General features: G+C 41.1%; 1 protein-coding gene across 9 annotated transcripts in view; it reads left to right on the top strand.

Annotated features, from left to right (window-relative positions):
• The window catches only part of LOC140198002 (LIM domain only protein 7-like), a 229220-nt gene that overhangs the window by 28092 nt on the left and 175593 nt on the right, over nucleotides 1-25535 (top strand). The gene's annotated exons all lie outside the window — the stretch shown is intronic.

Below are 25535 nucleotides of genomic sequence, written 5' to 3'. Positions count from 1 at the left end.
TGACCAGACTGTTGCCAAATTTGCTTGTGTGATTTGTTTCCTCCTGGGCTTAACCAATAGATTGTTGTGGAGTGTTCTTATGCAGGATAACGATCTGTCTCTTCTGACAATAATGTGAGATGTTGGAATTTGTTGGGCTTCGCCCTTTGACGTTTACATCAATAGTATGGGTCAGTGTGCTGTCTCTCAGTGATTACAGTATGTTTTAAGATGTAGCTTGCTCTGGTGGAAGTGTGAGCCTGCTTTGTTGTGGTATAGTTATGCTAATCACCTGCAGTGGTTTGTAAACATGACTGTGTGAAACATTTTTGTTATCAGTTTGGATGCCTCGCAATCAATGATCCAAATACAGTAGCAGATTCGTATTTGATGTTTATAGTCACATCCTGTGAATGTTATTTTAAAAAAGGGGCTTATCTTACGATGAAGATGGGGCTTTCTCTTTAGAGCAAAGGAGGATGAGAGGTGACTTGATAGAGATGTATAAGATGAGAAGCAGAGGTAGTGTATAGCTAGAGACTTTGTCTCGGGGTGGAAATGGCTAATACAATGGAGCCATAATTGGAGGAAAATATAGGGGAAAGGGTCAGAGGCAAGTTCTTTATGGAGTGCTGGTTGTGTGCAATATCCTGACGTGTGGTGGTAGAGGCAGATACATTAAGGACAATTAAGAACCTCTTGGGCACATAGATGATAGAATAATAGGGGCTATGCAGGAGGAAAGTCAGATTGATCTTGGAAGAAGTTAAGTTTGGCACAACACAGGGCCAAAGGGCCTTTACTGTGCCATGTTCCATGTTTTGTGTACTGAAAATGTGCAATTGTTGGTCCAGGAACTGGCTATTGCTTGTATGAATGAATTGTAGGTTGGTACAGGAGGCTTGAATCATCTTGCTCTGCACTGTGTAGGAATAACTAGTAAATGGTTACAGTTGGCCCTCCTTATCCGCGAGGGATTGGTTCCGGGACCCCTCGCGGATACCAAAAAAACGCGGATGCTCAAGTCCCTTATTCAACCTGTCTTAGTGCGGTGGATCTTAGGACCCAGCGGAACCCCGGACCTTATTTAACCTGTCTCAGTGAGGTGGACATTAAGACCCGGCGGCGGAGCTCTGAATCCACAGTGTTTCTGTTCACGGAAATAATCATGATTGCAATTTAAAATAAAGTGGAAATAATAAAGCGATTAGAAAGAGGTGAAATGCCATCGGTCATTGGAAAAGCGTTAGGCTACAGTCGGTCAGTGATCGGAACAATTTTAAAGGATAAAATGAGAAAGGCCCTGCCCGATGAAAGCTACAATTATTACTAAGCAACGCAGTGGTTTAATTATTGGGTTTTGGGTTTTTGCTCCTCACATCAACCCGGTAGGGATGGACAGCGTGCTTGGGAGCGATCTGTTACTGGATCGAACTCGGGAACTTTTGTTCCCGAGCCCGACGCTGAAACATACGTTTCTTAAGTATTTTATATGCATAGAAAGGTAAAACATATGCTATATACTAAGACAAACGTTTGACTAACTGACGCTAAATAATACCAGATGTACCTGTTCCGACTTACTTAGTAAGAGAACTTCTGGATTTTTTTCAATCCCTATCCACGATAACCTACGCATGTCCTCCTGTATACTTTAAATCATCTCTAGATTACTTATAATACCTAATACAATGTAAATGCTATGTAAAATAGTTGTTACACTGCATTGTTTAGGGAATAATGACAAGACAAAAAAGTCTGTACATGCTTGAACAGCAAGTGCTGGAAGAGCACTTCCGGATTTTCTCAATTCGCGGTTGGTTAAATTCGCGCATGCGGAACTGGCGGATAAGGAGGGCCGACTGTATTTCATTTAAAATTACAGCAAGGGAAAGTAAACATATGTTATCCAATTATGTTAATATGCCTTTTGATAATGATGAATTGCAATCTCTCTCAAATGGACTTGGAGAGCGGAAAAGTTATCCATGGAGTTTGTTCTCAACCAATGGGCCAAACCTATTTTTTTTTTTTTTTTTTTTTTTTTTTTGGGATGGTTATCACATTGCTTGTTGCAGGAAATTGCCTCATTTTTACATTAGATTGGTTGTCCACAGTACCTGATGATAGGAGCCAGATTTCTGCAGTTCTGGTATGAACTACACAAAAAAAACCTGTGCGAGAGAGTTTTTAAAAGTTGAAAAAACATTGCACTGGGGCCATTCTACACTCTCGATTCTGAAGTCTGGGTCCAATGGTATGAGTAGCCATCAGAACTGGGGTCTTCCTTGGTTGCAGTGAATGACCATGACTACTACTATGCCTCGTCATGCCTTTTTGCTCTCTCCAGAGCATTGCAGAACCGTATCCTGGGCCATTGGATCTCACTCTCATTTGTCCAGTCCACCAGAGCTGCCTTAACGTGCTAGGACATCTCATTGGGGTATTAAGATGGCTGGCTACCTTCACCTGGTTTGGCCCACCTTTCGAAGTGGTGTACTGGGGTGTGGCTGCTGTCGCATTCAAACAGCTGCTGGAACCACAGGTGAGAGCTGAGTTTCTGGTGGGGACACAAAGGTTAGTGAGCTGCTTCAGAATGGACACGACAAGCCCCTTCAGTGGTGCTATCCCTTCCTGGACAACCCTTAAACCCATTACAACATGATCGCTTGGGAAATATGCCATGAAGTAATTTAAAGGAACAAGGAAGCAAGGTTAACAGTAGCAACAAACCATCTGCTGGAGGAACTTGAAGGGTTGAGTAGCATCTGTGGGAGGAAAGGAATTCACAAGAAAATAACATGAGTTTGCTTTCAATATAAGAGTTGTCCGTGCATGGTAAGGCATGATGAGGCATAGAAGTAGTCATGGTCATCCGAGGAGGACCCCAGTTGTGATGGCTACTCATACCACTGGACCCGGACTTCCGAGATCAAGAGTCTGGAACGGCCCCAAGTGCAATGTTTGTTCAACTTTAAAAACTCTCCCGCACAAGCTTCTTTGCATTAAGTTTTGTTCATCTTTGAATAGTGGATAAAGGACTGCTTTTAGAACTAAACTTTGAAGCTTTTGGACAAATTCCTGACAACATTTGATGCCACAAGGGAACCTATTGCATCATATAATGCATTCCTTTCTTTCCCCCTTTGGGTTCCACAAATGTACGTGGAAAGAATGAGCCAGTATTGAATGCTAACAGCCTCTGCACTTAAAATGGTAATTTCCATTTGCAGACCCAGTTGTTCCATTGGGTAATTGCACTTTACTCCATATCTGGAGGGGTCTTTGCAAATTTAAAAAAAATGTTCAGTGCGCAGAACTTCAATATCATCCTTAATGATACAATAAATTTGGAGAATATCTTTTAGTTTTAAAATTGTTCATTGGTGTATATCACTGATATTTTAATTTGTAATGAATTCCTCTGAATTGCTAAAATTTATGTCAATCTGGCAATCCACAATGAAACTCTAAAGCTATCACTCACTTCCACTGAATATTATTGTTGATTATGATTACGGGAAGAGAATTCTGTCTTTTCTGTAGTCAAAACATTTCTTTTAATCTCCTGCAGATATTCTAAACACTATGTGCTATTTAAGGGACTTCCTTTGTTTGATGTCTTGACCTTGGATTTATGTTAAAATGCTTAGTAATGGAAAATCTGGGCTTCTGTATTTTGTTTTGCGTTTAACAGCTTGAAACTGTGAGCTGTGTAACTTGAGAGTTATAGAATCAGGTAAGAATAACAAATATAGAAATTTGCACTAATCCCAGGTTTCTGGAATCCAAATTAAAACCCAGTCTGAAAGCCACTTAAAAATGCTACAACCACTTTATTATTCATATCCAAATATGCTTGTATTCTGTCCGTCATTAAGCAAGGATTTTCTTGACTTACTGCATGCTGTTCAGGGTACTGTGATTAACAGGTGCCTCTTTAAGGTCTGGATCCGTGTAGGAGGTAGATTGTCAGCCCACTGGCGTCTCCTGAGCTGACCATGATTTTCCTCCATACTGAAGTCAGAACGTATTTTTAAGAATTGCACGTCACCTTTTTAAACAGCAGAGGTGTCAGATTTTCCAGTCTACTCCTTGGTACATGGAGTAGATGAATTCTTGGCTTTAGTTTGCTCCCTTTTGTTAATTTAATTAAGATTACTTTTCATGATGTTTTATTGCCTCCCGGTTAAATTTTCAATTTTATATTTGGCATTCTTTTCCACAGGCAATTGATAATTAGCCAATTGTGCCATGGTGACTTTTTATTAACCTGTGGTTTTAAAAGGTGAGGTGTTGGTGGAGAAACATGTGTAAAGTTATAAGTTTAAAGAAACAATGGGACTTGTGAGACTAAACTGCCTCCTCTCGTTCCTGTTTTGAACAAGGATATAGGCAAGAACGCCTGTGAATTGTGTATATCCTCGCAATTCTGTGGCTTTAGAATTCTGTGACCTGAAGTGTTAACTCCATTTGTTCTTCCGTAGAAACTGCCTGGCCTGTGGCCATTTCCAGCATTTTGCAATTTTTAATCTCGCATGGACAGCTTTTTAATATTTGTTTATTATTGACCAGGCTGTTAGTTATATTCCAATTTGGCATGTTGCTGAATCTGCTGTATTAAAAGTGGTTTTGTTGGCCTGACATCAATTAGCTTCCTTTCTTGTATTCTCAATCGGGCAGAGTTGCTGCTTTGACGCAAGCAATAATAGATTTTGGCCCTGAGGTGCAGCAATTAAAGGCTGTGGCCGCAGTGTTCCAGTGACCAAGGTTTGATCTTGATCTGTTACTGTTAGTGGGCATACTCTAACTGAGGCTCCATGTGCATCTCTGAATGCTCCAGTTTCTTCCCAACCCCAAAGACATACTGATAGGTTAAATGGCCACTGTAAATTACCCCTGGTTGTTGGGAGAATCTGTCTGGGTTTACAGGAGGGAAGTGGAGGAATGGGATTGATGGGAATGCTATGAGAGCTGGACTAGGAAGAGGCTATTCAGCCCATTGAGTCTGTGTTGCCAGACAAAATGAGAAATAATGTATGGAAAATATTCCTGTAGTGATTTTTTTTTCCCCCACTGGCTTCTGATCCGACTTTTATTTCACCAACTGTAAATTGGCTGTAATCCAGCTCACCAGACGACGTTCTTTGAAATAAAACTTCTGCTTTAAAATATATACCTTGCTGTGTCTCCAAATAATAAACGGTAATAATTAATACTTAAAGCTGAGCTAGTTTAAAGCATCAAATAGTTTACCATCTGTGCATATCAAAGTGAAGTAATTAAAAAAGATTATAGAATTTGTAGAAAGCAGTTTACTAATATATTGCTGCAAGGTATGTGCATCCCTGCAGTGTGGGGAACAGAGTAAGTAGCTCTTCGCTTCATCATTATTCCCAACAGTATCCACAGAGAGAACGAGGAATGTGAAGAATGCAAAAGCCTTGTGTGAAGCCAAAAATTAGAATCCTTGGCAAGCGGACTTGTCTGAGAATCAGCAACATTTGGTGAGCACAGTGACACTCCTGGAGTTTAAGCACTGTTGCTGAACGCAATGGTAGAGAAGATCAGAAGTCCTTTGTCTGGCTTAAAGCTCTTGACTTCCAGTAATATGGGAACTGGCTTGAGTAAGGTGTTGTAGTTTTTGAGTCAGTGGATGTGCCATTAAACACACAGACATGGGGAAAAGGACAGAAGTTGGTATGCTTCAGAATGCTATCATTATGCTTTGATCCGGGTAGGAAGAGGACAAAATGACTTCTCAGACTTCAGTTAGTTGCATTGGACTACTTGGGTATGTAAACATTTTGATGAGATTTTAGCCAGTAGCCGTGGAAATTAATGGTTATTATGAGAATATGCCTGCAGGAAGTGATTCCACACATGAAGCATCTTCCACCAACTAATGATTTCTGACCTATATAGTGCTTTAGAATGTTTTTTATTATCATGGAAATCAAAAGGTTTTTTTATTTAATGAAATAGTAAAAATCTTGTAGGGTTGTGTAGAATATTTATTTAGTATATGTAATGGGAAGTCAGAAAATGTCAGCAAAGGTGCTATTGCATTGGAAGGCAATATTGGTGCTTGGTTAGAATGTGTAGTCTGTATCAAGCTTGTGTGTCTTTATAATTGATGAGCAACTTCATTTGAAGTCATTAAGTCCGCTGAGTGTCAGAATTGATTTTGTGTGCAATAGATGGAATTGACACTGAGAAACCCTGTGTTGAATTTAATCCATTTGCAACTATAATGGCCATTTGTTGCCACCCAGTGTTGGAAGAGACCAGGGTGTTGAGACAGAATCTGAAGCTCAATGAGACTGGAATGACTGTCTGCAACAGATGGAAGCTATCCACCTGTGTGCCAAATTAAAAATGGACCATTGAGAACAAAAGGCATTTTGAGGTTATTTGGAAGTTTAAAGTTAAGGCAGTGAATCTAAACAATTTGTTTAGTGGTTTGTTTACAGCAAGAAGTCACAGAGGAAGTCCACGTGGTATTGAAATTGGTGAGAAGAATGGGTAGTTGGGCTGGTGGAACATTTATTCCAGCATTAGCTGTGGGGAGGAGCTGAATGGCTTCAAGACAAAAGTATAGATTAAATGGTCTGTGTATCAAGACAGCAGTAGATTAAGTTATGTCCAAGGATGTATTTCTAACTTGAGTCAGACAAGCACCACTAACAAAGGGCATACTGAGTTCCAAACCCATTCTCAAGGACATAGTTTTCTGAACCATAGTGTCAAGACTGTCATTATACTGGATTTGGGAACTTAACTGGAGACATTACAACATGAATGTTCTGAAAGGTAATCTTAATTAAATTACCAATGGAAGTGGACTAATGCCAAGAATTCCTGGTTTTCATATATTGAAAGCAGACTGGAAAATCCAACACTGCTGTTCCAAAGGTATTTCCAGTTTTTAAAAAATTCTGACTTCAGACTGGAGGAAAATCACGGTCATCTCAGGAGACAACAGTGGGCTGAAAATGTACTGCCTGCACGGGTCCTGGCCTTACAGAGGCATCTGTTAATTGCAACACCCTGTACAATGCATTGTGTGTAAAGCAACTTCTTGCTTAGTAACAGACAGGTATAAACCAATTTTGATATGAATAATAAAAATGGTTATGACTTTTTGAAACAGTTTTCAGGTGAAAGCATACTTGGGTTGATTGAAGATTACAAGTCAGCTATTTAATGCATTATAACAGCCAGCAAAATAGGATTAGCCTACTGTATTAAGGACAGCATAATGGTGACTGAAGTTGTGCTAGAAAAGCAATATTAAGTGCAAATACTTGACAATGATGCTTTGACATGCCATATGGAAAGTATGCTTCAACATATCAAAAATCATGTCAGGTTACAATAACTATATCCATAACAATGTGTAAATCTACTTGCAGGCCACGGTCTTTCCATATGTGTTGAAGAACCAGGTGGCGGCTAAGTGAGATGAACTAGAACAAGATGAAGCTGTAGTGTTAGCAAATAAATGATTGGTTAAACTTAAAGTGGACAACACTGCTTAAGACTATAGGACCATAAGACATAAGAGCAGAATTGGGTCATTTGGCGCAGTGAGTCTATTCCGCCATTTCATCATAGCTGATACAATTTTCCCCTCAGCCCCAATCTCATGTCTTTTTCCCCCATATCCCTTCATGCCCTGATGATTCAAGAATCTATCAACCTCTGCCTTAAATATTTGTAAAGAATTGGCCTCCACAACTGCCTGTGGTAACAAATTCCACAGATACACCACTCTCTGGCTAAATAAATTCCTCCAAATCTGTGTTCTAAAAGGACACCCCTCTGTTCTGAGGCTCTGTCCTCTGGCCCTAGGCTTTCCCACCAGAGGAAACATCCTCTCCACATCTACTCTATCAAGGCCTTTCACCATTCGATATGTTTTAACTGTATAGTGGTCATAAGGCAACGTTAAAGCAGCATTTCATGAGCTGAGGCCATTTCCTGACAGAATCTTTAGCTCGAGTTGGTACTAGCCAAAGTTTTTGCACTGTATCAGCTATATGCATCACTCAGCTGAATGGGGATGAGGAGAATAAGTCACCAGGATACAAAATAGCCTTTTCTGTGCAATCATCATTGAAGATTTTTCAAGTTTTTGTAAAAGATGCTTCACAATTTAAAAGAAATCTGTCCATGCAATGAAAATATACTCATAGCTGTAAGTACTGAAAAAGAAAATCTTCAAAACTCAAATGTAGCAACATTAAACACATTGCAAAGTCAAAAGGAAAAGCTGTGCATTCACACAGGTTGTCTTGGGCTAAATATCATTACAAGAGCTTGCAGCCTGTCAAAAAATGTGAAGGTATTATAAAGGTTCTGTTGTCCATTTCTATGGTTGACTGTCCAACCGGGGCGAATCATTTCCTCATGGACCAAGTTGTCGTATGAATATGTTTGTCCGAGATTGACTTTCTCATTTTTAATATTCCATGATGTTTAGAGGCTGGTGGAACAACCCATCTCTATGACTTTGTTCTCTTTGCTATAGACCTTTTGTATATCGCTCACTGTTTAGCAAATGAACTGGAAGAAGTTTTATATGCTTAGGAGCTTTTGCCCTTGACGATCTGTATTTGGAAGCATGCCTAAAATAGCTTTTTATTCCAAAATATATTACACCTCCTTTGCTTCAAGATTGTGTACACTTAGTGCAGCAGAAAATGCAGAAGTTATTTATGAAATAACCTTACAAATGATTCTTATTTCTGGGTCAACATGTTGTATATCCAGATGTGCCTAGTTCCAATAAGTACAGTTAAACTTGTTTGATTTGGGATGGCTTCAGCTGTCAAAACTATCCTTCTCTGCCATCTGTAAAGGAAGAATTGGTCTGATTGAGTCAATTTAATATCTTTTGAATGTGTACTTGTAAAGGCTTTTTTTTATACTGTGACCTTTTATGTTTCTTTTTAAGTGACCTTGCATTTGGTTAAGAAAGACCTGTGATAGGATGTGTTCAAAACAAATTGTAAATTCTTTATGCATGACTGAAGAGGATAAGGAAAATGTTTCTTTTATTATTTGGGTCAGGAAGGAATATTTTCTTTTTGAAGAGAAATGGATGCTGATCTGTGAGATGTGTTAACCATGCTTTTGTATAGCTTGGAGATTTAGATCACTTTAGTGGGTTCGATATTTCAGTTATGCTCCAGTTGGCATTTTTAAGTATTGATGAGTCATCCAAGTTGGAAATAAATTCCAGTGAAATTCTCAAAGCCTGATTGGTAATGATTGCATTGCCAAAACTTGAATCCCAGAATGAACCTTGCACCAGTTCTGGATCTATGCTGATTTTCACCTGTCTTTTAATGCATTAATAAAGTTCAGAAACAGGCATTGACTTGTTATTGAAATGTACTTGGATGCAGTGAAAAGCTTTTGCTTGCATGCCATCAGATTGTTCATACGCAAGTAAATCCAAGTAGAAAAGGAAAGCAAAATTAGAATGCCAAATATAATGTTAGATTTAGAGAGAGGGTGCAGTGTAGATAGACAAAGTGCAAGGGCCACGTTGAGGTATGGTGAAAGACTGAAAACTGACTTATTTTACAATAGAGGAATAGAAGCGAATGCAGAACATATTACAAATCTAGAAATGGTCCAAGAATACAGTACTGTGTAAAAGTCTTAGATACACCCTATCCTCATTATATGCATCTTCAGACTATGTGGATTCACAGTTATGCGAGGAACTTATTTCTACCGATGTCTCGTTATATGCGTCCAAAATTCACAGTTATGCGAGGAGCATTGCCTTTCTACCAATGCAAGTCGCGTGTGCACACCTCACAGTCTCACTGTTGGAATGAGAAGCACCGCTTTCCTGCCAATACAAGTCAGGTGCGCGCACCTCATAATCTCTCTCCCGCCAGTATTGCATTGGTTTTGGCAAGGTGTAGATGAGCGATCTTAAACTTTTGTTGGTTTTACCTACGGTGCAGTGATTTTGTGCTTGAAATATTTAACTATGCCTCCTGAGCGTCCGCTGTCATGTCTTGGGCCATCAGCCGAGTGGCAGAGAACCGCTTTAACAGTTGGAAATTATAAACAGCGTGGCATCAGTGGAAGGTAACGCAGCTCTGGGACGCTACTGCTGGGATCAGAATCTTGCCTTTAAAGTTGTTTTGTTCCTTGACAATGTGCCAGCCCATCCTAAACATTTGGACAGCATTCATCCTAACATAACAGTGCATTTCCTGCTGCTTAACACAACATCGCTGATTCAACCACTCAACTGGTGTGATCCACATTCAAGGCGTACGTATTTTTTTTATGGCGAACTATCTCTCAGATGCTGTAAGCAACAGACGATTTTGAAAATCCTGGGAGTTTACCAATGGTGAGGGAATGGTGGAAGTCGGAACACTTGGCGCAAATGGTGATGGACATGGACCCAAGTTTAGAACGGAGTCAGCATTTCAGTCGTTCCCTGCCATCAACCCTTCTTCCCTACAAGCAAATTTATGCTGAAAAACAAAATGCTGCCAAGCAAACAACCCTCACCACTTTATTCAAATTGCTGTAATCTTCTGCTGCTGGCAGTTCTAGGAGTTCTGTGAGTCTTCTTTCACCCCTTGCTGTGCTTGATATGATCCTGACGACCACAACCATCCACCTTATCCATGTGAAGCTGCCCGACACAACAACCACTCATCTCCCGGAGCCAGCACACCTGCCACTGTTGGTGGGTACTGTACACCAGAGGATGTTAACTTTCTATGATTTATTACATTGAATATTACTGTAAATTGATTAAATATACAAAATGTATATTTTGTGTCATATTGGTATGAAAATATGAATAAATTACAGATGAAACATATTTAGGAAGCCCTCTGGAACACATCCCTATTTTCTCCATTTAAATAATTATTCACATTTTTCGATTTCACGTTATGCATCAACTTCGAGGAACGTATCCTTCGCATATAACAAGGATAGGGTGTATATGTATCTGGGCGTATAAGATTTTTGCACAGTTCTGTATTTGTCAATGTGAAATGCGAAGTACGTTTGTAAAACTGGCGGGAGCAAAGGATGTTGGGAATGGCAAGGGTAGAGTGCTGCCGGAGGGGTGTGGGACTGCTGGCAGAGGAGTGCCAGGCCAGGGAGGTGGGGGCTGGTGCAGGTGCAGACACACCCAGCCCTGAGACACCAGGCAAGGTTGTTTGATTCCAGACAACTGGTTTATTGATCATCAGAATCTTTCTGGTGCTCCCTGCTCTCTCCAGTATCCCTTCCCCTTTTCCCAACCATGATGCCCCTCTCCCTGCCCTCTTCCCACTCTCAGTCTACAATAGAGGGTTGTATCTGAATCAGGTTTAATATCACTCGTTTATATCATGGAATCTGGAATATCCAGTTTAAGATGTTGCTACTGAAGATGTGCGACAGCTTACTTGGTAGACTGTAAGGCAAGAGATTTGACTAAAAACGTTACTAATAACATCGTTCTGAAGCAAATTGTGGTGAACTATTGCCGCAGACAGTGAGGAGGCAGGCAGAAGCAAGTCTGGTTCAGGGATGAGCCGTGCTGGGGCATTGACGGGTGCAATGTGTAAATAGGGTCACAAACTGAGTTTGTATCGCTGTTGCGGATGGAGTGAGTGATTTGGAGAAGAGTCAACGAAGAAGAGTTTTGATGCCCATCTACCTAACCTGGGTGCAAGGTTGGATTGCTCCAAGGGCCATGCCGATTTGATGAGATTGAGAACAGCTTCTGGCTGGGCGGCCCACGTGTGTTGCTGAGCCTGGATCTGGGTCCTGGAGCATAGCACTACCTGTGCTTGGACAATTTAAACGTTAGTGCAGATAGACTGGAAGCCTGAGTGTTGGGTACGGAGGCGAGGGTGGGGCTGATTTCGCTCACTCTCCCGTGATTACTCCTTTCTTTGCAGCGCTGTGGCTGTGAACTGGTCCGGAGTGCTGTGTGTTTCTGCCACACTGGTGTGATGAACTGGGGATCGAGGCTTGGGTCTACTCCAGCTGCTCAGGACTGGTTTGGAATGCTGCTGGCTTGTTTCTATTGTTTGCATGATGTGTGTTTTCTTGCTCTGCGCAGTGGTTTTTGGTCTTTTTTAAAAATTGGGTTATTTGGGTTTCTTGCTTTGTGGCTGCCTGTAAGCAGACAAATTTCAGGGTGTATAATTTATACATTCTTTTTTAATGTGCTTTGAATTTTTGAAATTAGTTTTCTTGTTAGCTGTACAGTGCGATACATAAAATTACTACAGTAATATGCAAGAGTCTTGGGTATCCAAGACTGTTGCATTGTATTATATCTTGGTGCTGTCGGGGGAGGCGGGGTGAGGGAATGTTCACCAGGACTTTTCCCAGTATTCAGTAACTTGCATGTATTTGAATGTGATTCCTCTGTAAATGAAACATTCACCCCACACAACTTAGAAAAATCTGTGGTTAAATTGATTTTAGTGTCTCATCCATGTCATTGGGATTTGATACAAGAATGTTGAAAAGATGGAGAAAATATCTCGTATAGGACAATTCAGTTTGCTTTCAGGTCTGAATATATCTTAATAAAATACTTAGTAATTAATATTGTAACTTGGAAAATGCAGTTATCAGCCATGCTAGACAAGAAAGACTTTGTAATGATAGCCAGAAGAGTTTTTTTTCCCCCCCTCCAAGTCACAAGTTGAGTTTGTTTGTTTAGAGAGAGAGCACGGAATAGGCCCTCCAGATCCAGTGAGCTGCAATGCATAGCAATCCACTCGTTCAACACTCGCCTAATCACAGGATAATTTACAATGACTAGTTAACCTGTTAACCAGTACGTCTTTGGGATGTGGGAGGAAACCCACATGGTCACGGGGAGAGCTTACGAACTCTTGATAGGGCATGCTGGAATTGAATTCTGAATTCTGACAGCTTGCTGGGTTGTAATGGCGTCATGCTAACCACCATGTCATATACACAAGTGTGCACAGGCGTAACGTAAAATTTACTTGTAGCAGCATTGCAGGCATATACTGTAGCATCAGATAAGCAGCATTCATGGGAAATGCATTCCCACAGTGGTATTAAGGGGAAAAAAAACTAAGTCAGCAAATGTAGGATTATCCACAAACACTTCAAAGTAAAATAGTGGGATCTTTTGCATTGAACTGTGACCACCATTTAAAAGGTGACTCTTTTTACCGTCTAGAACTTCAGTACTGCACAACTGCCTTGCTCTTTAATATTGTGACAGGGAGTTGTGCCTGCAATCTTCTAACTTGAAGGGAAGAGTTTCATTGCATTCAGCCCACTTGCCTCTGGGAAAAGGCATTGTACTAGAACGTAGATGATGTGTTCTGCAGTATCCCCTGTTTTTCTTTCCATGTGAACTAGTGTGTTTGATTGAAGGAGGATGTGCTGCGAGGGTTCTGCTGTTCAAGCAGCATCTACTGAGAAAAGACGTTAACATTTCTGGTGAGGGCCTTGGTCAAAGCAAAACACATTCTGTGTGTGTTGCTTTTGCAGAGAGTGCAGATTTTTATCGACTTAACCAGGTGCCATAATGGATGGCCCTGCAAGGCAGCATATAGTTCTGCTACTCCACAGCTCCAGCAATCCTTGTTCAAACCTGACCTCCAGTGCTATCTGCAGAGTTCACATGGTCTCCTGTGACCACAAGATTCCTCCTCCTCCTCCCACATCCCAGTAACATCCAGGTTGTTCAGTGTGTAAATGAGTCGTAGACAGAGAGGAATTGTTAGGAATGTAGGAATAAACCTGGGATCAGCGAAATAGCTGTTTACTGGTCAGCACGGAATCAGTGGGCTTTCGGACCTATTTCCATGATTGATCACTGTATTGCTCTGTGACTTGGACTATCTAATTTTGTTTTATGTGCTGCTGGGACTTGATACAAACTACAGTACTATTCTACTGGTATATCACCCATCAGTTTCTTTGAGGCATAATTCCTCCATCTATTCATCCCATTGGTAGGTAACTAATTATTGTGAGGTAGTGAACTGACTGGTAGCTCTACAATCTACTTATTTATTGAGATGCAGTGTAGAATACCCCTTTGAGCTGCACTGTTTAGCAATCCCGATTTAACCCGAACCTAATCACGGGACAATTTACAGTGACCCATTAACCTACCAACCAGTACAGCTTTGGAATGTTGGGGGAAACCCATGCAGTCACAGGGAGAATGTACAAACTCCTTACAGTCGGTGGTACTGTGCGGCCTTGTGCTAACCAAAATGCCTCCGTGCTGCCCCTTAGGATAGAGCTTCAACTTTAGCTGTTCTCAGCCACCTGATCTTTTCTAGAGCAAACACATTTCATTACAGAGGAGGTTTACTAAAATGTTGCCTGGGTTTCAACTTCTAAGTTACAGAGAAAGGTTGAACAAGTTAGGTCTTTATTCTTTGGAGCGTAGGAGGTTGAGGGGGGACTTGATAGAGGTGTTTAAAATTATGAGGGGGATTGATAGAGTTGACGTGGATAGGCTTTTTCCATTGAGAGTGAGGGAGATTCAAACAAGAGGACATGAGTTGAGAGTTGGGGGCAAAAGTTTAGGGGTAACATGAGGGGAAACTTCTTTACTCAGAGAGTGGTAGCTGTGTGGAACAAGCTTCCAGCAGAAGTGGTTGAGGCAGATTGGATGTTGTCATTTAAAGTTAAATTGGATAGCTATATGGACAGGAAAGGAATGGAGGGTTATGGGCTGAGTGCAGGTTAGTGGGACTAGATGAGAGTAAGAATTCGGCACGGACTAGAAGGGCCAAGATGGCCTGTTTCCGTGCTGTAATTGTTATATGGTGGTTATTTATTTCTCTCACCGTGCTTCAAGAGCTCGTGTGGTTATTGTGCATGAACAGAATTGGATTTGCATGTCATGTAGTAAGTGACATGTTTGCATTTGAAAGCAGCTCTGGTAGAGTGTAGGATGGGGGTGACAACTCTTGTTGAGGAATTTCTAAAGGCTTGGTTTTGTGATGTCTGGTACCTCAAATTAAGCTGCACTGATTGTAGAAGATTGACACAATGTGCTGCTCTGTTTGGTGGAGCAAACATGCCCACTTGTAATTGATATTTTTTTTGTCCCCTCTGCTGGCTGGCTGGCTGCCTCACTTTCTCTTTAAATCGTTATTTTGTTTCTTCTCTCCTGCAGTCTAATTGGTCACTTTCCTTATTAAATTAATTTGAATTGACTTCTACAATTCACTGCAGTCTTTTCTCTGTCAATCAGTCATCCCACAATTTGATTTGAGAAAGACTGGTCTGACTGGTTTTCTGTGTGGTAACAGAACATGGAAGGGAGTTGTAGTCTCAACTGCAGGGGGCACTATCTTGATGTTTCGAAAGCTTTAATTCTAGACAAAGCACTTTCATAAATTGACACAATCTAATTTCACATGGGCTGGTCAGTCAAAATAGAATTTAATGCAGCTGCTGTACTGAACCCAGCAGACTTGATGTAGAATTTAGACCATTGGACTTGTGTGCTAAAGGAATTTGGTTCTGTATTTTCAGTAGATTTTTTGGAAAAGTTTTGTTTTTTACTTTTCAACCAACTTGTCTTCGTTTTTTTTTTGGGCAGGTACTCCTATATTTTGCAATGATTGTAATGCTAAAGTTTCCCAACTCTTCCAGTCCTCTAGATGCTTGAAGTACAGAAGAAAAATATTCAATGCTGTGGGGAGAGGGTGGCAGAAGAGATAAACTGGAAACTTGTAACAGACTTGGTGGCTCCTGTGCAGAACTTAGTTTAAATGACCATTAAGTGCAGACCTTTGTAAAAACTCCGTAACAGCTTCCAGACGAGCAGCACTAAACCCTTCATGATTTTGCATTTGTTTAACAGTCCTCAGGTGTGACTGGAATGTGTGAAGACAGTGCAGGTAAGGTATTCTTTGCCTTTTGCTGTTGGCCTTCCAGCTGGCCAGACACTAGAACAATTCCTCGTCTACCACTTCACCTCCCATCTCCTCCAACTATCCACCACATTGTGGCATTCATATTGTTTGGATACTTGTGTTATGCATCCTCATATGTTCTGTGCCCATCATTTTCAGCCATCAGAACATCTTCTGTTTTCTACTTGGATTGTTTTGTAAGCTGTGTGGTTTTGGCACATCAATGTGACATGACTCAGGAGGGAAGGGTGTGAATTTAATTCAATAGTGGAAAATGGTAATGTGTGTGATTGGGAAAAATAGGACTGTATTGAGGAGATTCACCAGATTGTTCTGAACGGCAGTGGACTGGTTAGCATAATGCATTGCAGCACTAGCGATATAGGTTCATTTCTCTCCGTTGTCTAAAAAGAGTTTGTATGTTCTTCCTGTGGCTCTGTGGTTTCCTGCCATGTACCAAAGATGTACAGGTTAGTTGGTCACATGGGTATAATTCAGCAGTGTGGGCTCATTGGGCCAGAAGGGCCTGTTTACAGTGCTGTGTTTTTTTTTTAAAAAGACACTAATAAGATGAAATGATAGTGTGACACTCATGGTTTTGGATCATCCAAAAGCACTTTGCAGTGAAGTACTTCAAAGGCCAGTGTTCTAATGCTTAAGACCAGTAGTCAATTTTTATACATTGAGACCCTGCAGGAAGGAATTTGATGCTGATCGGTTTTAGTAATATTGAACAAGGAATAAGTATGGATCAAGGCACATCGAATAACGGCTTCACTCTTGTTCAAAGTAGTGCTATGAGATTGAAGCAAGGAATTGGAAGTTAATCCAATTGAAAATGGGTATTGACACCTTGGCAGTATATTTTGTCAGCCACTGAAGGCTTTTTGCAGACCCCTTTGAGTCGATCCCCATTATGTTTCATTGAAGATTCCAGCAGAAATGAGATAGAATAATCCCTGCCTGGTATTGGTGAGAATTGTTTTTTTTAAACAATAGAGCTTGTAAGTTTCCAGGCAATTGTTCCCTTAAAATGATACAAAACTCTTTTTCAGATTTAGACACCAGTCTCGTCAGAGGTCGTTGATGAATGTATGAACAGTAAATGCATGATTTGAGATTAGGGGCAGGGGAAGGTCTGGAGTGTTTCCACTTTGTGCTCGGAATGAGACCCCTTTCCCAGCATTGCCAGTGTATGGCTGCGTCACACCCAGAGAAATTGCATTACAAATAGGATTAAGCATAACTTGAGGTCCTCAACAGTTTGCTTAAGCCTAGTTTCAGATCTGGCCAGTTGTGAATTTTCCTAATTGCCATGAACTCTGTTAATTGAAAGTGACGAATCCAGACTGGTTTGCTCAGTATCAAAGAGATGAAAAATATCCAAGTTTTGGCCAAATGATGGTAGCAAACTCTATCCCTTGAATGTAATTTGGCACCACTTTTGGATCATCCCTGTGGGTATTTCAGGAGAGATGGACATCAAATTGTCCTCCAGTTTGGCTGGTCTTCGAAGCACTATGCTATTGCATTATTTCCCCCCCCCCCCACCGTCCACCTACCTGTACAACTATGTGAGATCAGATACGTTGAGGAAGCACTATTTTAATTATGAAACCACAGAGCAAAACCATGAGAATACTTGTCTGAATTTTTGTGGAATAATGTCTGTGCAGTTTACGGTAGTCAGTTTTATTTGGAGGTGCATTTACAATGGGGTTAAGTTTTTTCTTTGGGGGGGGAGAAAAAGGCTTGTGTGCCAACTCCCTATCTTTACATACTGCTCAGCTTGTAAATGGAGTTTCAAAAGTCTGTTTTATTCTGCTCATTTTATAACCATAGGTGGTCTTGCTGCCAGTGGGACTACAGTTTGACGGGAAGAATGTGTATTCAAATCAGTGAGGTGTGTCTGTTGGAATTAACCACCTGTTTAGTTTTGGTCCAGTGTTGGTGAATTTCTGGACCATTTCTAATGGAGTTTTTGCAAAGGAAAATACTTCGGTGTGGGAGAGTGACCTATGTAGTTGAGTTTATCTGCACAAAATATTCATGAACTTGAGTCTGAACACCAACTTGCTGTTCCTCATTTATTTATCTTTCTTGCAGTGTACTGCCCCGAAACAACAAACTCCATGACATACTGTAGGTCAGAGATAATAAACCTGATTCTGATTCCACTTTGGTTCTTGTAGGAACTTGACATAATCCTCTGTGTGCAAGTGTGTGTGTGCATGCTGTGACCCAAAGGAGCAGATCACTGGTGCCTTATGATCACCAGTTACCAGTGCAGTACCACAGCGTAGCTGCGTGTTGTTGCTGTTGGGAGCTGGACTCGTGTCTCAATTAGTTCAGTCAAGTGCGCTGTTTTCCAGTGCAAGCTGGAGACTGCTCTCCTAGAATGGCAATGGCACTTCATTTGGCTCCGTCCATCGCCAGCCCCATAAACTACTGAGAGGCTGCCACAGAAAGTGAAAGTTGCTGCATGCCCTCACAAATACCTGGGAACTAAGAGAACCAACTCATTCACAAAAATTAAATTGCTAGAAAAAGACACTTGTTAAAAAATAAATAATGAAGGAACTTTATGGAATGGGTAGGAACGGGTGAGAGCATAGGTTTCGGATGATCGGGTTCAATACCTAACTCTGTAAGGAGTTTGTACATTCTTCCTGTAATTGAGGTTTCCTCTGTGTGTTTTGATTTTTCTTCCACATTTCAAAAGGACATCAAGTTCAGGGTTAGTGAGTTGTGTGCATGCTAAATTGTTGGTGCTGTCTTTTGCCCCTTGGCCTCAGCGTAATGTTGTCTTATTTGGCTGTATTCGTGTATGGTGGCACTTGCGGGTTGTTCCTAATACGTTTTTGGAGTGTGACATTACATTGCATGCTTCAATGTACATGTGACAAAACAAATTTTTGAAGATGACCTTTTTTGAGTAGGTGAGCAGGATTAAGTATTTTGAATCAATCCTTTTCGTTCTTTTCTCTCAAGTTTCTTGAGGTGCTTATGAAGACATTCATCTGACTCCGATATTAATTGCAGCCTGACATGAAATCCATGTACCTGCAGTTCTTTCCTGTACTTGTGTCAGCCTATATATATATATATACACACACACACACACACACATATATATATATATATATATATATATATATATATATATATACACACACACATATACTGAATAGAGTGTCAGAATTAATTCTATTCTAATGGTGAAGAGGGCCCCACTGAATTGTTGTCTTAAGGTACATTTTAACTCGTAGGACTTATTTGGGAATTTGATATTGATGTTTAACATGATAACTTCTGTAATAGATCAAAACTTGTCTATTTGGAGTAAAGTGAGACGTTACTAGTGAGGGTGTCATTCAGTAACTGTTTCTTTATGACAGTTCTGTCAGAGGAGTTATGGATGCAGTAATACGAGTAGGAATTTATTATTGTGTAGCTTGTCCCACTTGCAATTAAAATTCTTTACCTGTGAAAAGTTGATGTAATGTTGAGTGTCTTTTATTTTCATTTCCTCCCTTTTTGGTGACTGGTTTCAGCCTCAACCAACCATTGCTGCTTTCTGTCTCAGCAACTATTGGCCGCCACTGGATATTGCAGTTGGTCAGGATTTTTTTCCTCTTGTATACTTAATGCTCACTATTAAACCCAGATCATTTCTTATTTGGACTTATTTTACCATTTCTTGATTGTAATTGCAGAAATATGGTGTGAGACTTCACAAAGGAATTTTCCTACTTTCAAACTGTAAAACATTTAATAAATGATATCATTCCCAGGTTGACTTTGAATAGTCCACCAGAGATGCTTTGGTCTGACGCGTGAAGTGCTGAAGGAACCCAACGGGTCAGGCAACATCTGTGGGGGGAAATGAGCATCAGTGTTTTGGGTTGAGATCCTACATTATGACTGTAAAGAAAGCCTGTATATCCAAAAAAATGGGAAGAGGGGTGGAGGTGATTCATATGAGGGAGTGGAAATGATGTACAAAGTAGGGAGATGATGGGTAGAAGAGACAAGTGGGCTGAAGAAGATGGAATCTAATTGGAGAGGATAGTGGACCATGGAATAAAGGGAAGGTGAGGAGGGAAACAGACCAGTTGTGTCGGTGATACCTCTTCCTCTGACAAAACTTGATCACACCCCAGATGGATTCAATATTTTAAGAGTCACTAGGTTTTGGAAAGCTTCCAGAGGACTGGAAAATTGCAAATGTCACTTCAGTCTTCAAGAAGGGAGGAAGACAGAAGAAAGGAAATTATCGGCCAGGTAGCCTGACATCAGGATTTGGGAAGATGTTGGAGTTCATCATAGGGAATGAGGTTTTGGGATACTTGGAGGCGCATGATAAAATAGGCCATAGCCAGCATGGTTTCCTTAAGGGGAAATCTTGTCTGACAAATCTGTTGGCATTCTTTGAGGAAATAACAGGCAGGATAGACAAAGGAAAGTCAGTGGATCTGGTTTACTTAGATTTTCAGTAAGCCTTTGGCAAGATGCTGCACATGAGGCTCTGGAGATTGCAGGGGTTGGTGTTGGGACTAATTTTCACATGTGAATGATTTGGATGTTTGGTATTTATGGTTTTGTGGCCAAGTGCAAGCATTCATTTCAAGAAGACTAGAATGTAAAAGCAAAGATGTAGTGTTGAGACATTATGAAACATTGGTGAGGCTTTACTTGGAGTATTGTGTGCAGTTTTGGGCTGCTTATCTTAGAAAGATTATACTGAAATTGGAGAGGGTTCAAAGGAAGGTTCATGAAAATGATTTCAAGATTGATTTGAATGGCTTGTCATTTGAAGAGCGTCTGATGGCTCTGGGCCTGTATTCACTACAATTCAGAAGAATGAGGGATCTCACTGAAATCTATTGAATGGCAAGAGGCCTTGGAGTGGATGTGGAGAGGATGTTTCCTTTGGTTGGCTGTCTAAGACCAGAGGACATGGCCTCAAAATGAACGGGTGTCCTTTTAGCATGGAGATTAAGAGGAATTTCTTTAGCCAGGGAGTGGTGAATCTCTGGAATTCATTGCCACAGGCAGCCATGGAGGCCAAGTCTGAATATATATTTAGGGCAGAGGTTGATATATTCTTGATTGGTCAGGGTATGAAGGGATCCGGGGAGAAGGCAGGAGAATGAGGCCGAGAGGGAATATGGATCAGCCATGAAGAAATGGCAGAGTATACTTAATGGCCAAATAGCCTAATTTGCTCCTAAATCTTATGGATTTACAGGTTGAAGATAGGTGGAGGGGTGTGAAGTATATGAAGTAGTGTTGAAGCAGGGAGCTTGCAGAAGGGGGTGGACAGTTTAGGAGAATTGGCAAAGAAGTGGGAGATGGAATACAGTGTAAGGAAGTGTATGGTCATGCACTTTGGTAGAAGGAATAAATGGGGAATAAATTCAGAAATTGGACGTGCAAAGGAACTTTGGAGTCCTTGTGCAGGATTGCCTGAAGGTGAACTTGCAGGCTGTGTCGCTGGTAAGGATGGCACATGCAATGTAGGTATTCATTTTAAGAGGACTAGTATATAACAGTAAGGACGAGATGCTGAGGCTTTATAAGGTACTGATCAGCCTGCACTCAGCGTATTGTGAGCTGTTTTGAGCCCTTTATGTAAGAAATTATGTACTGACATTGGATGGGGCTCAAAGGAGGTTTTCAAAAATGATTTCAGGAATGAAAGGTTTATCCTGTGAGTGTTTGATGGCTCTGGGCCTGTACTGAGTGGAATTTAGAAGAATGAAGTTGGGGGGGGTGGGGGGAATTTCCTTGAAACCTATCAATATATTGAGAGGCCTATATAGAATGGATGTGGAGAGAACGTTTCCTATAATGGGAAGTTGGGGGGGGGCGAAGTTTAGTCAGAGGAAACCACCTCAGAAAAGAGGAATGTCTATTTTGAGTGGCAATTAGGTGGAATTTATTTAGCCAGAGGGTGGTGAATCAGTGGAATTCGTTGCCGTAGGCAGGTGTGGAGACCAGGACATTGGGTGTATTTAAATCGGAGGCAGATTAGATTCTTGATAAATTAGAGTAACAAAAGGTTATGGGATGAAGGCAAGAGAAAAGGGTTGAGGGGGCAAAATAAATAAGCCGTGATTGAACGGGAGAGCAGACTCAATGGGCTGAATGGCCTAATTCTGCTCGTACACCTTATGGTCTAGTATGTGAGCGGATTCCAGCCCATTCCATGATATGTGACCTTTGCTTAGCGGGAACAGTACAGTATCAAAAAAAGTAAACCACTGTAGCTCTCCATTCTGCTACATACCAACATTAAACTTGACATTTCTTTTGGGGGGGAAAAAAGAAATTTTCCAATAAATTATTTTGCCTAAAAGCCTTGAAGTAAGCAACAATGGCCAGAAAGGTGGTGGTTCAGAAAGGACAGGATGCAGGTAATATCCTGATTAAGTGATGTTTTTCTAAGGTGGAGCTCACTGAACTTTGGTAATAGTCTCAGTGACCAAAGTATATATAAGGATTTCAGCTTTATTAACAGAGGAGGCCTTTGAGCATGAAAACAGACTGTTTTGGTGAAAGAATAGAGATAAGGCTTGATCAGAGTCCAGACTTGGATTCGTGAAACACTGGCATAGCTTTATGATGAAAGTGAAAGGTTGCAAGTGCACTTGATGGTTTCTGTGAGCAGCTCTCCCATTCTGTGTTTGAGTACTGTAGTTGCAGGAGAATCAGCTTTTATTTGCAACTTTTGTAAAGAGGATTCACTGGCCACTATTCATTCTAGCAGAACATTTATCAAAACATTTGAGCAGTAGATCAGTGGTCACTGGGTTTGCAGTTAGTAATTTGCCAAATGTGACTCCATAAAATATTAATACGTTCTCAGGTATGGCCTGCTACATTTCAGTTCTTATGCAGTGGAATTTAATTTGTTATAAAGCATTTTTGAAAGATGGATATTTGAAATGAAAGAAAATAAACTGGATATTCCTGCTTCCATCATTACCAAAAAAATTAGGCAAGACAAACTAGCTGCTCCAAAAAAAAATTAGGCAAGGCAAACTAGCTGCTCCAGTTCTTTGTTTCAACTTGTTCCTTTGATGTTGAGAAAACGTCTTTGACCATTGTTTAGTGTAGTAATGATGAGGTCTAAAAAGAGGAGAAGACAGGCTGAGGCTTGCTGTTGAAGAAAAGTGCACTCGTCGGAAAAACAGCACCAAGACAACACTGGAGGACAGCGCCTTCAAGTGCAGTCACTGCAGCCGAGACTGTCACTCCCGTGTGGGACTCTACAGCCATAACAGATGCTGCTCTAACATAGACTGAAGCAAGACCTTCCAGGCACAGATCCATGGTCCCGCGAGACTAACGGATGCCACCACAATGATTGAAATGCCTGCTGTATAAAATGATCCCTGTTCTGCTCTCTCCAAAGATGTGCCAAGGAGTACTTGGCTTGATAATACTTCAATGCATGTTTCCTGGCTTCTGGAAATAATTTCTTTCAACTTGTAACTTTCTATGTATTTTTTTTTAGAAAAAAAGCAGATTCACAAGGAATTTTATAGTCACTCTGTAGTCACAATATTGTAGTCACGCTGCAGTAAACGCACATGAGCACTTCATCTGTAATGTATCAGTATTATTATTATTCATTCTCTGTAATGGTTCACTGACTTTAATTGGAATTTATTTTACCACCACTTTACTGACGGCTTCCATTTTCCCTCTGATGATCGCCCTTCATCAAAGTGGTTTTGATTGCTCTTTGAGCAACTGACTGTGAGGATGGTTTCAATGATCTGATAATGATGTAGAAAGTTCTGAGTGATCAGAGTAGATAAACATATCCTTTTAGTTTTCATACAAGGATATGCTTATCTACTCTGATCATTGTTTTATTTAATATATCTGAAATCTGATGACCCAGATGTTTTCTGCTACTTTTGCACCACAAGTAGCTGCTGTGAGGGGATGCAGTGGGTGTTTTATATTTGGACTTTCAGAAGGCCATTGACAAAATGCCACTCTAGAGTCTCCTTACCAAGTTAAGGGCATGTGGCATCACAGGAAGGTTAATGGCATGGATAGAGCATTGGCTGATTGGTAGGAGACAGCGAGTGGGAATAAAAGTATCCTTTTCTGGTTGGCTGCCAGTGACTAAGTATTCCGCAGGGGCTGGTGTTGGGACTGCATTTTTATGCTGTATATCAATGATTTAGATGATGAAATTAGTTACCTTTGTTCCCAAGTTTGCAGATAATACAAAAGTTGGAGGGGCAGGTAGTGCTGAGGAAATGGGTAGGCTGCAGGAAGACTTGGACAGATTAGGAGAAAGGGCAAGGAAATAGAGAATGAAATACAATGTTAGAAAATGCATGGTCATGCACTTTGGTAGAAGAAATAAATGTGCAGACTATTTTCTAAATGGGGAGAAAATTGAGAAATCTGAGGTGCAAAGTGACTTGGGAGTCCTTGTGCAGAACACACTAAAAGTTAACTTGAGGAAGGCAAATGTAATATTAGCATCCATTTCAAGAGGTCTAGAATATAAGAGCAGGAATGTAATGCTAAGGCTTTAAGGCACAGGTGAGGCATTATCTTGTGTATTGTGAACAGTTTTGGGCTCCTCAATGAAGAAGAGATGTGCTGATGTTGGAGGGGGTCCAGAGGTGGTTCACAAAGATGATTCCGGGAATGAAAGGGCTATCGAAACCTTTCGAATGTTGAAAGGCTTAGATGGAGTAGATGTGGAAAGGATATTTCCCTTGGTGGGGAGTCTAGAACAAGAGGGCATGGCCTCAGGACAGAGGGGCACCGAGTTAAGACAGAGATGCAGTGAAATTTCTTTTGCCAGAGGATGGCGAATTTGTGGAATTTGTTACCACAGGCAGCTGTGAAGGCCAGGTCATTGGGTGTATTTATGGTGGAGATAGGTTCTTGGTTGGCCATGGCATCAAAGATTACTGGAAGTGGTTCTGAGGAGGGAGAGAAAAAAGAAACAGCCATGATTTGAACGATGGAGTGGACTTGATGGGCCAAGAGTCTAACTCTGCCCCTATGTCTTGCGGTCTTGTGGTCTTTTGATGCCTTCGTCAGTCTGTTGATCATGCATATTGTGTCCTAACTCTCCAGATGAGCAAGCCTGAGCAGCACGATATGGAAAGCAAGCTGTTGCCCGTATAGCAAGCTCCCCCTCTCCATGCATCTGATGAACCTAGAGGAATGGCAGAGACTACAGTTTGGTACTAGTAGTATCACTGGATTTTCCAGTCAATGTTAAACTCAATGTAGGGCCTTAGGGACTCCAGCTCCGGAATTTTCTCTCGGGATTTACTCCCAAAGCTGTTCTCCATGGGTGGGTATAGCCGCAAGGCAGCAGAGTTTGAAATCAGAATTTTCCTTCTAGAAGAGCTGCCTACCATGGCTGCTGAGCCCCATCTGCCCAAGGAGCCAGTAACGTGCCTTTGCCCCTTCTCCTTTTACTAGATAAAGTTCCGCTGGACTTGGGGGCTAAGCCACATGCAAAGACCAGGAGCTGGACTTGGTTGTCAGAGGCTATTTGAGGTGCACACCATTGGGATCAATTAATAGGTAGTGGGAGTTTGTCCCTATTGCCACCCCCACTGACTATAATAGCCTTGAGGAACC

This window comes from Mobula birostris, chromosome 5 (assembly GCF_030028105.1).
Source record: "Mobula birostris isolate sMobBir1 chromosome 5, sMobBir1.hap1, whole genome shotgun sequence".
Taxonomy (NCBI): domain Eukaryota; kingdom Metazoa; phylum Chordata; class Chondrichthyes; order Myliobatiformes; family Myliobatidae; genus Mobula; species Mobula birostris.
This window is presented reverse-complemented; position numbering and strand designations above follow the sequence as displayed.